General features: G+C 42.4%; 1 long non-coding RNA gene across 1 annotated transcript in view; it reads left to right on the top strand.

The window, feature by feature from the left end:
- The first annotated feature begins 1,018 nt into the window (after window positions 1-1,018).
- The window catches only part of LOC129479635 (uncharacterized), a 44,473-nt gene continuing 28,124 nt past the window's right edge, over window positions 1,019-17,367 (top strand). Inside the window, exon 1 of the long non-coding RNA XR_010120104.1 lies at window positions 1,019-7,509. This is a non-coding gene — a long non-coding RNA (uncharacterized lncRNA). The remainder of the gene's footprint in view (window positions 7,510-17,367) is intronic.

Raw genomic sequence — 17,367 nt, 5'->3', positions numbered from 1 at the left:
TCGCAGAGGCCTTTCTAAGTGTGCACTTTGCCCTGGACTGTGACCTTGGCACGTGCCCAGCCCCTGTCTGGGCTGGCGGATACCAGGCATCATCATAAAGGCATGGAACCAGTCAGACGGTGATCCCTGAGGCCTTCAGACCTGGCCCTCTGCCCCAGTTATGGTCTCATCTGCCCTCAGACCCCAGATAAAGCAACTGAGCTGCCAGGCTGAGGTCTGTGCAGGCAATGCTTCTGCTCAGGCCTGAATGTGATGTACTCTGGCCTCTGATGGCGTATGAGGGAAAGCAGCCAAGTGTTATGAAGTGAACTCTGGCCCAGTCGACCTGGGCTCAAACCCTGACTCCATTTACTAACCTGATGACCCTGGTCAAATCACTTTACCTCTCTACACCTCAGTTTCTTCATCTGTAAAGTGAGGATAATACTACTGGTCTCAGCGCTTGTGGGTGGTTCAGTTAAAGGTGCCCACATTTGTCAAAAGGCTTGGCATAGAACAGGAGCTCCTTTTCTTTTTTACCTCTCTTTGGAATTGCTCCTTGTCTGATCAAGACATTGGTCCTGAGGCCACCTTCTCTGATCGTCTACTTTGTCTTCCTTGAGTCTAAAAGCATCAGGAAGGACCCAAAGCACCCTGGAGCTGGCCCTGTGCTTGGAGCCGGAGTGACTGACAAAGCCTAGCCAGGTTCCCCTTCCAAGTAGCCTTGAGAGGAGAGGCCAGACTGGGCTGAGACCCAGAAGGCAGCAACAGTCTCTGCAAGGAAAGTACCCAGAACCACTGGGGTAGATTCTTGTAAATTTCAGTTATATCTCCTGGGAACGAGTCCTGGCTTGCTTTGATAGATTTTTTTTTGGCTTTCAAGTTACGGCACATGATTTCTAAATCTCAAAGCCCTCTAGCAATATGCAAATGGTTTTAATTTGAGGTGTAACAGACAGGTGCAATTAGCACTCTGAAGCCAGCACTTTCTTGGTAGTTCCGGCCATGAAGCAGATAACTCAAAAGCAAGGTGATTTTTTTTCCTATAGAAATCATTTAGGTCTCTCTCATCTGGCGGTCTTTCTAGGCTGTGGTGTTGAAGAGGGTAACATTTAAGAACATTCTAAGAAGAAACTTTATTTTCCTGCTTTTGAATATGTCATAATGTTTTCTCTGAGTGTGTTTAGCAGGAATAAACTGGGGGCTGTTGCTTGGGTGATAGTTGGGTCAGTCTTAGATCAAAGAGGAAGCTGCCAGCCAACTCTGGGCCTTCCCTGGGGCTTGTTTTGGTGTTTCCTTGTCTAACTTTCCTTTTTTTCCTCAAACTTTTTGTGTGCTTTTCTTTTTTTGTGAGACGCTCTGTTCCAATAGGGGAATGGCCCTGACTACATTACTGGGTTTAAGATAATGGTTAAAAGCATGATCTTTAGAGTTGAACTAATGTGGGTTTAAATTCTGACTTTTTCCGTTTTCAGTCCTTGTGACTATGGACAGTTTATTTCACCACCCTAAGACTTGGTTACTTCTAGGATGGACATAAAAACAGCACCTGTTTCACTTTGCCAGGATTAAAAACATAATTATGTAAATCACACAGAACAGCAATAACACTTAAAAACTCTTACAGAATGTTTAGTAGTACAGGTTGAATATACTTTATCCAAAATACGTGGGATAAACCGTGTTCTAAATTTCAGATTTTTTCAGATTTTGGAGCATTTGCATTATACTTACCTTTTGAGCATCCCTAATCCCAAAATATGAAATTTGGAATGTGATAACGAGCATTTTCTTTGAGTATTATGTTGGTGCTTAAAAATGTTTCAGATTTTGGAGAACTTTGGATTTTGGATTTTTGGATTAAGGATGTTCAATCTGTATTATCAATATACTTAGGAGCGCCAACCCACCAGCAGCAACTGATGAGTCACATGACGATTCCGAACTGTGCTTAGTGGTCTATGGCGAAACGAGAGAAAGAACAGCCTGGTTCTTGGTTCTAAGGAGATCAGAGAAAGACGAGACTTACACATGCATGGAAAATGATGAGCTAAACAGATGTGAGTCAGTGTTTAATAAAATGCTAGGTTGAATTAGGCAGGTGATAAGAGGAATTGAAATGCAGGAAAGAGAGGTCACTATGAGAAGTGGGGGCTGCCTACAATTTACTGTGCATATACTATGTGCCAGGTTTCACTGGGCCTCTCAATCATTACCATAGCCCTGGGGAGTGGACATTTTTACCCCCACTTTATTCACAAAAGGGCACTAAGAGACGTGAAATGAGTCATCCAAGGCCATACAGCTAGAATTGGCATTTGAACCTAACCTGTAATGTGGCCGGCAGGCTTGAGCTGACCTTGAAAGAAGGGTAGAGTTCAGAAAGGCAGAGGTAAAAGGGAGCTGCATTCCTTGGCTTGCAGGTTTGTGGGGCTGTGGAACTGTGCCCAACAGGGAAGACATTAGGACTGTTGCTTGGGGCAAGAGAAGGCCCCGTTAGGGAAGACTGCCGGGCTTGTCATGCCTGGCAGGCCGTGGGCATCAGGGCCAGCCAGTCCTGGCAGGCAAAGACCACATATGGCTTCTGTCTTGCCACAGCCAAGAAATGAAACCTGATACTCACCCTGGCCCCGCAAGACGCCAGGTATTTGCCTTCTTATCAAGCTGGGCACATTCCATGGCCAAGTGGCCACCTGGGTGACTTCTGTCAGGGCAGATCTACTTTAGGCTGTGTGCGCATTTGCATTCCTGCCTGTCTGGCAAGTTTTGCATTTTGAGAGTCTGCCCTGGCTAGAGGGGGGCTGGCAGGATGGTGTGCTACCCATACTGCCCTCCGCAGCAATGGGACTGACGGCACCCTGGGACAGGCACTGCGTCTGGTGTAAGAGGACCTAGGTTTGAATCCTGTCCTACCTTTCTTAGTTGTATGACCCTGGGTGGGCCACCTCATCTCTCCAGGCCTCCATTTCCCTGACCATAAAATGGGAATGGTTAAAAAACCCCTACTTTTGGTTTCACGTTGAATATTAAATATCATAAAGAGGCTGACCTACCTTGGTAGGTGTTCCACAAAATTAATTACCATTTTTAATGGTATTAGCTGTTTCTGGAACATTGAGAGTCCTGAGCTTTAGAACAGGGTACAGGCAGCAGGGTTGGGAATGGTGGGGAGTGGTCAAGAATGAATACAAAAATGTGGTGTGAAGCTGCCATGATACCTGGCTTGCTTACCCTTGGAAGAGCCCCAGCTTCCCATCCTGAGCTATGAGAGGAAATTTGAGTAAGGTTTGGGCTTTTTGGAACTCTATGCTTCACCTGATTGCTCAGAAGGGCTGTGTGTTGCAATGAGACTTTGCCCCTAAAAATTCTCTGCTGGGCTGAAGTTGGGCTTGAGGAGAGTTTAGCTCAAATGTATTACCCAGCTGGGAACTACATCCCAAGTGAGAGACCATAGCAATCATATGTGCAAATGAAGCATGCATTTGGACATTATGCATAACAATATGCAAATAAGCATAATATTTTTTATCTTATATCTAGGGCTTAGTGGAAACAGAACACAATATGTGTCAGACACACTTAGATTTAAACCACAGCTTGCCTCCTGTATGAACTTGGGCAAGCTCCTTAATTTCTCTTAGTTTCCTTTCTCATGTGAGGAGGGCCATATTCCTTTACCTTTTGTTTCTCTAGGCACTCGCAACAGCCGTGTAAGGTTGGCAGTATTATGATTATTATCACGATGAGCAAACAATCTCAGATCACTTAAGTTGTTTGGCCAAGTTCACTCATCTAAGAGACCCAGGGTAAGAACAAGGTCTTGCACTAGGATCAAGCCCTACCTGTTGAAAACCTCAGCCAGGTCCCCAGGGACCCTGACAAAGGAGTCCTGAGCTGGCTGTCCAGTTGGAGACCTTGAGCCCTTCCTCAGACTTCCCAATCCCTGTGCTTTTCCCAACTAAATTCCTGTTGTCTGGTGATACCAACTGGATATTTGCATAGTGTATCTCAGAGAACAATCTCAGGCCAAAACCCTGATGTGTTATGAGAGGCTGGCTAATGATATCAGGCACCATTTTTCTGTTGCCGTGGAGCAGATGGGGTAGATTGACTATTCCAGGGGGGTGTAAAAATTTTCTGGATAGCTATTGCTAAGAAAGCTCATAAATGGGCTGCAAGGTGTTTCTATGGGGACCTTTATTGGGCTTTATGAAGAGTCACTAGGGAATCATCCAAAGGGCCCGAGGTTTTGATTTTGACTATTTCAGCCTGAAGTCAACTTTATTCTCAAAAACCTGCCTGACCAGCCAACAGCTCTGATGAACACAACACAAAATTGGGTGACAGTGGAGACAGTAGTTCTGGTTAATTCTGGGTTTCAGAAAATGGAACGACTCCTTAGAGGTGGCAGACCTGTAGATCAAATAGGAATTTTATTTTCCTCAGTAAATGAGGGGAAAATCCAAAGTGGCTAGAGGAGATGCTGTCGCTTTTGTGAATGCATTCTTAGTGTTTTCTTCATTTGGCCTTGCACTTGTTAGCAGGAGCACGTGGATGCTGACTGCGGTGAGGTGCCAGGGGAAGAGGAAGAGAGGCTGCACGATGAACTGCATTAGGCCAGGAAGAGCAGGTTTCTACTAATCAGGTTGCACACCAGCGTGAGATCTCAGTTTAATGTTTTGTCAAAGAAGCAAGATTGTCACAGGTAAGGACTAAAACTAAGGTATAAAAAGAAAGGAGAAAGGTTGAGAAGAAAAATGAAGAGGAAAATCAAGGAGGCAGAGGAGGATAAAGGAATGAAGGGAGAGAAAACAAAAGAAAAAGAGGGAAGGAAAGAGGAGGAAAAAGAGTATGGAGGGTATTCCATGACTACATCACAAGCAACGATGGAGAGAGGAGGCTGGAGAAGAGGCAGGTGATGGTTTCCTGAGTCAGCCCAGGGCTGGAGACACAGTGGTTTGATTGACAGTTTTGGAGGCTTCCGATTAGGGCTTAGGGGCTGCTGACCTCTTAGTTTCAGCTCCTCCTCTTACTCCCCCTATCCTTCCTGCTTCATGGGGTATAGGTGAAGGGAATAGAGGACAAAGAATATTTATCAAAGTTTTCCTTTAAGAAAAGGTAACTTATCTTAGTCCTTTTGTTCTGCTATAACAGAATTCCCGAGACTAGGTAATTTGTAAAGAACAGAAATTTCTCACAGTTCTGGAGGCTGGGAAGATCAAGGCACCAGCAGGTTTGGTGTCTGGTGATGGCTGCTGTGTGCTCCCAAGATGGCGCCCTCATGCTGCATCCTCCAGAGAGAAGGAACACTGTGTCCTCATGGCTGAACACGGAAGGGCAAGTGGGGGCCAACTCCTTGTGCCAAACCTCTGTATAAGGGTACTTAATTCCAAGCCCGAGGAAGGAGCTCTCATGGCCTGATCACCTCTTAAAGGCCTCATCTCTTAGTAGTATCACATGGGCTGACTTTTGAAGGGGACCCATTTAAACCATAGCATAACCCAATTCCGCCCTTCCCAGTGTGATAAGCTGCCAAAACCCATCATGTCTGTCTCTGAGTGAGCGTCTCTTCTTTGTGGCTTTTAAAGTGAGTTGTTTCCTTTTTCCTGGGGTGTCAGGTTGCAACACACAGTGCCTGCTTTCGCGTCTTCACAGGTTTCTCTTCTTTTCATCAATGCTTGTGATGTACTCACGAAACAGAGTCCATACTTTTCCCCTTCTCTCCTTCCCTCTTTCTCTTTCTTTTCTTTTTTATCCCTTCCTTTCTTTAATCTCTGCCTCCTTGATTCTCCTCTTCTTTGCTCTCTATCTTTCTCCTTTCTCTGTATACACTAGTTTTGGTCCTTACTTCTGACAATCTTGCTTCTTCAATAAAATTGTGGGCTCCCTGAGGCCAGCAACCATGTCCTGGACATTTGTCCACATGGTTCTCAGCGAGGTTTTGACCTTCCTGGTCTGTGACTTTGCTGCAAATACCAAGGCAAGATCACTGTCTTTCCTCACCCAGCCCTCCTGGGATGCATTTTTTGATTCTTTGAGCTGTCTGCTGTTGAAGCAGCTTTGGTAGCTGATGGTTGCCTTGTCTCTTTCCTGGATGGCTGGTGCCTACTCTCAGCCCAGTGTTAGCAGCCACAGCTGCTTGTTTTGGCCGCACAGACCCTTTTTCAAAGGAAAGAAGTGGTTTTGGATAGCAAGCAGGCAAGTCTAACACTCCCCCTTCTCTGCATTTCTTTATTCCCTTGCAGGCAACAAGAATTCTTGGTGGCTGGAAAAACTAAAAATATCTCTGAGCCTTACATTTCTGACTCACCGTGTCTGAAAACTGAACAAAAACAAACAAAACCCAAAACAAATTCTCTAGCTCTACTCCTAGGATATTATTGCAGACAAATACCATTATCCAGATTTCAAAGAGTGAAACCTTGGCTTTTCGTTGCTTGGGTTATGACCATGATGCAGAGATGCATGAGAGTAGGAAACAAGAAGTCTCCAGAGAAGGGTGGATTCGAAACCTTAAGGTTAAATAGCTAATGTTGCTGGTGCCCTTGATACGTACCAGGCACCGGCACCAGGATAACTGCTTCACATACATTTTCTTTTTTCTTTTTCTTTTTTTTTGAGATGGAGTCTCACTCTGTCACAAGGCTGGAGTGCAGTGGCACGATTTCAGCTCACGGCAACCTCTGCCTCCCTGGTTCAAGCGATTCTTCTGCCTCAGCCCTCCCGAGTAGTTGGGACTACAGGCATATGCCACCATGCCCAGCTAATTTTTGTATTGTTAGTAGAGACGGGGTTTCACCATGTTAGCCAAGATGGTCTTGCTCTCTTGACCTTGTGATCCGCCCACCTCAGCCTCCCAAAGTGCTGGAATTACAGGCATGAGCCACCGCAACCATTTTTTTTTAATTTTTTTTATTTTTTGAGACGGAGTCTTGTTCTGTCACAAGGCTGGAGTGCAGTGGCACAATCTCAGCTCACTGCAACCAGCTTCACGTACATTTTCATTGAGTCCTCAAACAACTGTAGGAGGCAAGCCAATGTTCCATATATGCCCATTTGTAATGAGAAAACTGAGGCTTAAGAAAGGCTAAGTAGTTTACCTTAGCTTACATACCTAGAGATGCAAACGTGGGAGGGACTCTGGTTCTCATTCTCTTCTTAGCTCTTATATTGTGCTATCTCCAAAAGGAAAACGATAATTTCAAAGTCATAGAAAGCTTTTAGGAATCAGGCTCTGGAGGGAGACAATCTCACCTAAAATGAGCTCTCAGAGTAATAAATCATCGCAAGAAGATTCTGAGGTTTGCCTTTATTTTGTATGTTTGGGTTCATTCGACTAGCCCTGTAAAAGTATGCTGTTTACTTCTGGACACCATTGCTACAATTTTTTGTTGCTGTCACTAGGTAAACAAGCCTCTTAATTCAGAACCAGTGGCACCAGCATCAACTGGGAGTTTGTTAGAAATGCAGGGACTCAGGCCCGACCCCAGACCTCCCAAGTGAGAATCTCCGCTTGAACGAGACCTACAGGTGAGTCATGCGCATGTGAAAATGTGGGAAGAGCTCACAGTCTCGGGATGTGGTTCTGGACCCTAAGCGCTTAGGCTTTTTCTCAGGAGTAGAAATAACTGAAAGCAGAGAAAATGGATTCACAATTCAGTCCCTCCTTTTTCCTATAGGAAAATAAATTTTGATTATTTAAAAAATATTTAACTACGCATGATGTAACTCATAACAATGACCAACTCCTAAGAATTGATTATTTAAAAACATCTTTTCTCCCACGTATTAACTCATTTAATATTCACAAAAAGCCAATGAGGTAAGCACTTTTCTCACTGTCATTTTGCAGAAAAGGAAGCAAGGCATAGAGAGGTTAAGTAAATTTTCCAAGGTCAACACACTTAATAGCAAGTAAAAACAATCTTTTTAAACAGTAAAATTTACCTGAAACTAAATACCTGGGAACACTTTAAGCATTGCGTGCACTGAACATCACCTGTTTCCAGTCTAACACCTAGAGACTTTCTGAGTCACTCCACAGGATGAGGTCCTCATAGCTCAACGAAAGCATTTAGCCACCTGTATACACTTACTAGAGAGAAGAACAGAAACAACAACCACTTATTAAGTGCTTCTATTTATAGCTAATAGTGCTTTACTACTTGCATTTATATTATTTTGTTTTTGTACTTCTACTTTTGCATCTTTTCTGATTTACTTTATAAAAGAAAACTTCACATGGCATTTTGAGGTTTTGTCAAAGGAACTGTGTCTGAATCATCTTTCCACTGCCCGGTGCTTGGTGCAGCATTTTGTAGCTGCGCAATAAATGCCTATTGAATGCAGAACAGCCTAGCAACTTCAAGCCCTTTCCTCTACAAAAAAGTCTTTCCATCTTTTTAGGGGATTTAAAATAAATAGTTCAAAGACATCATTTGAAACACAGATATGCTGGAGTAGTTTCCTCATGGAGGGCATGATACCATCTGTGCAGAATATCTTAGTTCTTTCTCTGTTCTGCGCCACGTTTTACTGCAGAGCTTTCCAGTTCAGCATTTTGTTGTCAGAGTCAATGATGCTCTCATTTTGCTGATTGGGAATGAAGTGGGTCAGTTGTGTGAACCACCCACCCCAGGAGAATTCTGTTCCAGAAGTATCCAGGAACTTTCCTAGGGGAAGAAGACACAGGCTATGGAATAGGCTGTGGAATTACACGGATTTAGGTTTGAATTATGTTGCTCTAACTTACTGGCTTGGGCAGTTGACTCAATCTATCTGAATCTTGGTTTTCTCGTGTATAAAATGGGATAATAATATCTGTTCCATTAGTTTGGTTATGGAGACGAAATGAGATAGTGCATGTAGGTAGTCTAGCAGAGGATCTGGTACACAGCAGACACAAAATACCAGGGGTTGGGGGGATTTTCAGAGGTGACTAGATGAAGTCAGCAAAACCATTATTTTCTGCTGAAGTGTGGGGAGAACATAAAACCCAGACAGGCAGAGAAGTCTTTTCCAAAGGCATGCATAGGACACTTCTCAGACTTCCATGTCATTGACAATGCTTTTACCATCTCCATTCCCTCCAAGACCGGATGACTTCTTGTCTCAGCATCTTAGAGGATCTGAAAAGGTCTCAGATGGTGTGGGCCATGCGATGATACCTGATTCCCGGGGATGACACCTAGTGTAACCTCTTTTTGCTCAGTGCAAGAAAAATAGCATTCTGCAAGTTGTTCCCAGGATGGCATCAGTTTTGAAAAAATTTTCTGAATAAGGTTTTACTCCATTGATTTCTGTCACTAAGTTGTAGCCCGGGAAGGTTAAGGCACTTGACCATTTTTATGTCCCAGAACAGATAAGTGATGGAACCAGGACTCAAACCAGGTCTGTGTGGCTCCAGAACCCTTAGGTCTGGGCTCTATCGCTTTGTGTGGAAATGGAATTGGTGTCTGGGAAGTTGGGTTTCTACTCTCTCTTCCTGCCACAGGAAGGAGAACTGTGGAAATGAACCCACCCTTCTCTCGAAGTAGAGTGAGAAGGAAAATCCAGGCTCAGGTCTGCATGGCTAACCAGATCAGAAGGCTCTTTCTGTCCTCCAGAGATGGCCTCCTCTAGTTAATCATTGAGCTCCTGCTCCCCAGCCCAGGAGAGGTGACCTGTCAGCACCGGGGTGGCATAAATGGCTGCTCACCAAGCAGAAGTTGTCCTCCAGCCATTCCTGGAGAAGGGCAGCCAAGCCCATTGTAGCTTTGATCCTTCCTTTTACCCCCTTGGCAAATGCTGGGGATGGAGAGAAAACTTCAGCCTTTGTAACCTTTGCTGCTGGTGAATGCTTAACATTCTCCAAAGAGAAATTTAAAGGAGCTGCCCAGAGAGTTCCCAGCTGTCTATGCCCAGTTCTGCTTAATAAGCCAATGGCACAGCGGACAGGCTGCTCATAAATAGTCTCGCTTCTCACACCCAACCGACTCTAACTGGCTGTTGCTGATGGACTGACAGTGGGAAGCTGCCTTGTGAGCCGTGAGCAAGTCCCAGGAACAGAGGCAGAGGAGGAAAGCCAGCTGAGCTTAGGTGCTGCAGAGTTCTAATCTGCCACACCCACTCCAGAGACCCTCCATGTACTGCAGCTCCTCTGGGCTCAGACTCCAGACAAAGTTTAGATGGATGTCCTTGCTGTATTTTTCTGTCTCAGATAAACGTGGTATGTAGAAGTGTTAGCGGAAAGGGGTCCGGATCCAGACCCCAGAGAGGGTTCTTAGACCAAGTGCAAGAAAGAATTCAGGGTGAGTCCCTAGAGTAAAATGAAAGCAAGTTTATTAGGAGAGTAAAGGAATAAAAGAATGGCTACTCCATAGACAGAGCAGCCCTGAGGGCTGTTGGTTGCCCATTTATATGGTTATTTCTTGATGATATGCTAAACAAGGGGTGGATTATTCATGCCTCCCTTTTTTAGACTACATAGGGTAACTTCCTGACGTTGCCATGACATTTGTAAACTGTCATGGCTCTGGTGGGAGTGTAGCAGTGAGGATGACCAGAGGTCATTCTCTTGGTTTTAGTGGATTTTGGCCAGCTTCTTTTTTGTTTTTGTTTTTTGGAGACAGAGTCTTCACTCTGTCGCCCAGGCTGGAGTGCAGTGGTGATCTCGGCTCACTGCAAACTCCGCCTCTTGGGTTCACGGCATTCTCCTGCCTCAGCCTCCGAGTAGATGGGAATACAGGCACCCGCCACCATGCCTGGCTAATTTTTTTTTTTTTTTTTGTATTTTTAGTAGAAATGGGGTTTCACCGTGTTAGTTGGCTGGCTTCTTTACTGCAAGCTGTTTTATCAGCAAGGTCTTTATGACCTGTATCTTGTGCTGACCTCCTATCTCATCCTGTTACTTAGAATGCCTGACCGGCTGGGAATGCAGCCCAGTAGGTCTCAGCCTTATTTTACCTAGCTCCTATTCAAGATGGAGTTGCTCTGGTTCAAACACCTCTGACAGAAGGATTTCCAGAGACAGGTGAAGTATTTAGGCTGAGAAGAGCTTGGGCTGGAGCCATTGAGCCCTTCCACATACTTCCCTGGATATGCTGCTTTCAACAGAGGGCTGTTGTAGAAGGAAGAAACATTTCTGTGTCTTGTTCAGGCCAGGAAAGCACATCAAATGAAGACATTAAGTCCCACAGAGAGTAAGTCAGTTCTCGCACTTGCCTGGCTGCATGCTGCCAGTGGAGAGGGAGGAATATTCCCAGGACCAGCATGGCAGGAGGTCATATTAACAAGCTTGACCGTGGCTCCTCAACCTGTGGAGTGATGATCAGGAGAATGCCCTCAGCTGCTAGAAGTCCCTTTGCAACATGGAGCAAATAAAATGAGCCACAGTGGAAGAAAGCCAAAGAATAAAATAATTTCGACAGGATGCCCAACTCGTGATCCCTCTAGGCCAGAATTCTCTAATAATACTAATGAATTTGTTGTGGGAGTTGGGAAGGAGGGTGCTTACTATTGGCCGGGGCCCATGCTTTTTATGAATTTATTTTAGAAATGTCTTTCGATAACCTTATAATGTTAGAAGAACTACCAAAAGTTGTGTTTTTGTGTTTGTCTTTTAATTAAGGCAATCTAAAAAATTGACACACTCCCCTTCTACCTCCTGCCCCTGCCCCAAGAAATCAGCTCTTCTTCAGTAGCACATTAGTGACCTGTAACCCATAAAGGAGCAGAGGTAACTTAATGTATAGCAAAGAACACTGGACTAAGAAAGTCCACTGCCTTCCCTCCAAAAGATGATTGTGTCCTTGGGCAGGTCACTTTGCCATTCTGGACTCAGTTTCCTCACCTGTGAACTGAGGATTGGCTGGACTAGACCCCTAGTTCTCAACCTTTACTGTGAATTAGGATCTTCTGGAGAGTTTGTGAAAAATACTAATTTTTATTGCATAGGGACACATACCTTTACAACACATAAATGCATGCATGTAAAAAATGGTGAAAAATGAATAATCTGTAGTCTAGTTAATAGCATTGTACCAATGTCAGCTTCCTGATTTTGATATTGTCTTATATATATTTAAGATGATAGTCACCATTGGAGGAAGTTAGGTGAAGGGTACATGAGACTGTATGTATGATTTTTGCAACTTCCTACAATTTTAAAATAAAAAGTTAAAAAAAAATCCTAATGCCCAAATTCCACGCCAAAGGTTGTGATTAATTAGTCTGGGACTTGGACGTCAATGTTTTTTTAAAACCTCCTCAGGTGATTGCAATGTGCAGCCATGGTTGAGAACTACTGAACTAGGTGATCTCCAGATCCCTTTCCAGCCCTAAAATATTATCAGTCAAATTTATCTAAACCCTTCTTGAAACTATTTACATGTTCGGTGTGCAGGGGTAAGATGTTAAGTTTATTACCTGCTGTATAAAAACTTTCTTGAATTTGTCCTAAAGTTACCCCTTCTTTGAGTGACCTAAGCTCTAGCCTCTTTCACTCCCAAGCATTGTCATCCTCTAGCTGTGTCCTGGAGCTGCATCTTCTCAACGGATGCCCTTTGCCATGACTCTGACCTTCTCCATGAGCCACCCACCACTCACTGGCTACCAATCACTTCCTATGATCCCTTGATTGCAACTCCCTGCAATAAGATGCTACCAGCTCCATATGATTCTCAGCAGAGAGGGAGGAACTGGGCAGGCCATGCTGCCCTTTGCAGTTTCTTCACTTTATACTTCCACCGAAAGCCTTATGGTATACCAGAATCAGAGGGAGCCCATTTGAGGATGCACTCCAATTCCTCATTCAGCTCCATGTCCTCTGATGAGTCCTCCTTTCAGAGAACTCCTTTCTTTGTACAGCCACTGTGAAATTCTTCACCCCATCCCCCTTTAGGGAAAGTGATGTCTATCAACCAAATTGATCCCTTTCCAGGATTCACCCCTTTCTTTCATCAGGATAATCCTAGAACTTCAGTAACCCACAGAGGAACTACTCTCAAAATCTGAGATAATCAACCAAGAATTACATAATGGAGGAGGGAAAGTGGTGGCTTCGCTAGGACTGTCCCAGGTGAGCTTTGGCATTCCAAGTCCAATTGTGACAGGTTAGGGGGCCAATGTCTCCTCTTTCCTCCTGATTATCCAGGTGGTAACTAGTGGAACACACACACACACACACACACACACACACACACACACACACACACTCTCTCTCTCTCTCTCTCTCTCTGTTCCATATTTCTCAAATAACAATTGTATGTTCTCTATCCATATTAAGCAAAAGAAACTTTTATTTTCTTTAAATTTTTTTTTTTTATTTCCATAGGTTATTGGGGAACAGGTAGTGTTTGGTTACATGTATAAGTTCTTTAGGGGTGATTTGTGAGATTTTGGCACACCTATCACCCTAGCAGTATACACTGCACCCAATTTGTAGTCTTTTATCCCTCACCCCCTTCCCATCCTTTCCCCCTGAGTCCTCAAAGTCCATTGTGTTATTCTTATGACTTTGCATCCTCATAGCTTAGCTCCCACTTATGAGTGAGAACATACTCTGTTTGGTTTTCCATTTCTGAGTTACTTCACTTAAAATAATAGCCTCCAATCTCGTCCAGGTTGCTGAGAATGCCATTAATTCATTACTTTTTATGGCTGAGTATTATTTCATCATATATATATATATATACCACAGTTTCTTTATCCACTTGTTGATTGATGGGCATTTGGATTGGTTCCACATTTTGGCAATTGCGATTTGTGCTGCTGTAAACATTTCGTATGCAACTATCTTTTTTGTATAGTGAGTTCTTTTTCTCTTGGTAGATACCCAGAGGTGGGATTGCTGGATAAAATGATAGTTCTACTTTCAGTTCTTTAAGGAATCTCCACACAGTTTTCCATAGTGGTTATGCTAGTTTACATTCCCACCAGCAGCGTTTAAGTGTTCCTTGTTCACTACATCCGTGCCAACATCTATTATTTTTTGATTTTTGATTATGACCATTCTTGCAGGAGTAAGGTGGTATCACATTGTGGTTTTGATTTGCATTTCCCTGATCATTAGTGATGTTGAGCATATTTTCTTATGTTTGTTGGCCATTTGTATATCTTCTTTTGAGAATTGTCTATTCTCAAGCCAATGTCTAGAAGGGGTTTTCCAATGTTATCTTCTGGAATTTTTATCATTTCAGATCTTGGATTTAAATCCTGATCGATCTAGAGTTGATTTTTGTAAAAGGTGAGAGATGACGAACCAGTTTCAGTCTCCTACACGTGGCTTGCCAATTATCCCAGCACAATTTGTTGAATAGGATGTCCTTTCTCTACTTTATGTTTTTGTTTGCCTCGTCAAAGACCAGTTGGCGGTATTTGGGTTTATTTCTGGGTTCTCTTTCGTTGGTCTATGTGCCTATTTTTATACCAGTACCATGCTGTTTTGGTGAGTATGGCCTCATAGTATAGTTTGAAATCAGGTAATGTGATGATTCCAGATTTGTTCTTTTTGCTTAGTCTTGCTTTGCCTATGTGGGCGCTTTTTTGGTTCCATATGAATTTTAGGGTTGTTTTTTCTAAGTCTGTGAAGAACGATGATGTTATTTTAATGGGAATTGTGTTGAATTTGTAGATTGCTTTTGCAGTATGATCATTTTCACAATATTGATTCTACCCATCCATGAGCATGGGATGTTTCCATTTGTTTGTGTCATCTATGATTTATTTCCACAGTGTTTTGTAGTTGTCCTTGCAGAAGTCTTTCACCTCCTTGGTTAGGTATATTCCTAAGTATTTTATTTTATTTTTGCAGCTATTGTAAAAGGTATTGAGCTCTTGATTTGATTCTCAGCTTGGTTGCTGTTGGTGTATAGAAGACTACTGATTTGTATACATTAATTTTGTATTCAGAAACTTTGCTGAATTCTTTTATCAGTTCTAGGAGCTTTCTGGAGGAGTCTTTAGGGTTTTCTAAGTAAATAATCATATCACCAACAAACAGCAACAGTTTGACTTCCTCTTCACTGATTTGGATGCCGTTTATTTCTTTCTCTTGTCTGATTGCTCTGGCCAGGACTTCCGGTACTACGTTGAAAAGGAGTGATGAGAGTGGGCAACCTTGTCTTTTTCCAGTTCTCAGAGGGAATGCTTTCAAGTTTTCCCCATGCAGTATTATGTTGGCTGTGGGTTTGTCATAGATGGCTTTTATTACATTGAGGTATATCCCTTGTATGCTGATTATGCTGAGAGTTTTAGTCATAAAACAATGGTGGATTTTGTCAAATGCTTTTTCTGCATCTATTGAGATAATCGTGGGATTTTTGTTTTTGATTCTGTTTATGTGGTGTATCACATTTATTGACTTGCATATCTTAAAACCATCCCTGCATCCCTGGTATGAAACCCACTTGATCATGGTGGATTATCTTTTCAATATGTAGTTATATTCAGTTACCTAGTATTTAGTTAAAGATTTTAGCATCTGTGTTCATCAGGGATATTGGCCTGTAGTTTTCTTTTATGGTTATGTCCTTTGCTGGTTTTGGTATTAGGGCAATACTGGTTTCACAGAATGATTTAGGGAAGGTTCCCTCTTTCTCTATCTTGTGGAATAGTGTCAACAGGATTGCTCTCAATTCTCCTTTGAATGTCTGGTAGAATTCTGCTGTGAATCCTTCTGGTTCTGGACATTTTTTTATTGGTAATTTTTAAATTTCCATTTCAATCTTGCTGCTTGGTATTGGTCTGCTCAAGGTATCTTATTCTTCCTGATTTAAGCTAGGAAGTTTGTATATTTCCGGGAATTTATCCATCTCCTCTAGGTTTTCTAGTTTATGTGCATGAAGGTGTTCATAGTAGCCTTGAATGATGTTTTGTATTTCTGTGGTGTTGGTTGTAATATTTCCTGCTTTGTTTCTAGTTGAACTTAGTTGGATTTTTCTCTCTTCTTTTCTTGGTTAATCTTGCTAATGATCTATTAATTTTATTTATCTTTTCAAAGAACCAGCTTTTTGTTTCATTTATCTTTTGTATTTTTTTTTGTTTCAGTTTCATTTAGTTCTGCTCTGATCTTGGTTATTTTCTTTCTTCTTCTGGGTTTGGGTTTGAGTTGTTCTTGTTTCTCTGGTTCCTTGAGGTGTGACCTTAGATTTTTTGTGCTCTCTCTGACTTTTTGATTTAGGTGTTTAGGGCTATGAACTTTCCTCTTAGCACTGCCTTTGCTGTATCTCAGAGGTTTTGATAGATTGTGTCACTATTGTTGTTTAGTTCAAAGAATTTTTAAATTTCCATCTCGATTTCATTTTTGACCTAATAATCATTCAGGATCAGGTTGTTTAATTTCCATGGATTTGCATGGTTTTGAAGATTCTTTTTGGAGTTGATTTCCAGTTTTATTCCACTGTGGTCTGAGAGAATGCTTGATATAATTTAAATTATCTTGTGGCACTACTCATGATAGCAAAGACTTGGAACCAACACAAATGTCCAACAATGATAGACTGTATTAAGAACATGTGGCCCATATACACCATGGAATACTATGCAGCCATAAAAAACGATGAGTTCATGTGTCCTTTGTAGGGACATGGATGAAGCTGGAAACCATCATTCTCAGCAAACTATCATGAGGACAAAAAACCAAACACCTCATGTTCTCACTCATAGGTGGGAATTGAACAATGAGAACACTTGGACACAGGACGGGGAACATCACACACCAGGGCCTGTCATGGGGTAGGGGAAGTGGGGAGGGATAGCATTAGGAGATATGCCTAATGTAAATGATGAGTTAATGGGTGTAGCACAACAACATGGTGCATGTATACATGTGTAATAAAACTGCATGTTGTGCACATGTACCCTAGAACTTAAAGTATAACAAAAAAAATTTAAAAAAAAAATTTATTGAGGCTTGTTTTGTGGCCTATCATATGGTCTGTCTTGGAGAAAGTTCTACTCACTGTTGAATAGAATGTATATTATGCAGTTGTTGGGTAGAATGTTCTGTAAATATCTGTTAAGTCTGTTTCTTTCAGGGTATAGTTTAAATCCATTGTTTCTTTGTTGACTTTCTATCTTGATGACCTGTCTAGTGCTGTAAGTGGAGTATTGAAGTGCCACTATTATTGTGTTGCAGTCTATCTCATTTCTTAGGTCTATTAGTAATTGTTTTATAAATTTGGGAGCTCCAGTGTTAGGTGTATATATATTTAGGATTGTGATATTTTCCTTTTGGACAAGATCTGTTTTCGTTATATAATGGTCCTCTTGGTCTTTTTTTTTTAACTACTGTTGCTTTAAAATTTGTTTTGTCTGTTGTAAGAATAGCTACTCCTGCTCACCTTTGGTGTCCATTTGCATGGAATGTTTTTTCCACCCCTTTTCCTTAAGTTTATGTGAGTTCTTATG

The sequence above is a fragment of the Symphalangus syndactylus genome, chromosome 3 (assembly GCF_028878055.3).
Source record: "Symphalangus syndactylus isolate Jambi chromosome 3, NHGRI_mSymSyn1-v2.1_pri, whole genome shotgun sequence".
NCBI classification, from domain to species: Eukaryota; Metazoa; Chordata; class Mammalia; order Primates; family Hylobatidae; genus Symphalangus; species Symphalangus syndactylus.
Note: the sequence above shows the minus strand (reverse complement) of the source record. Positions and strands in the feature narration are given on the sequence as shown.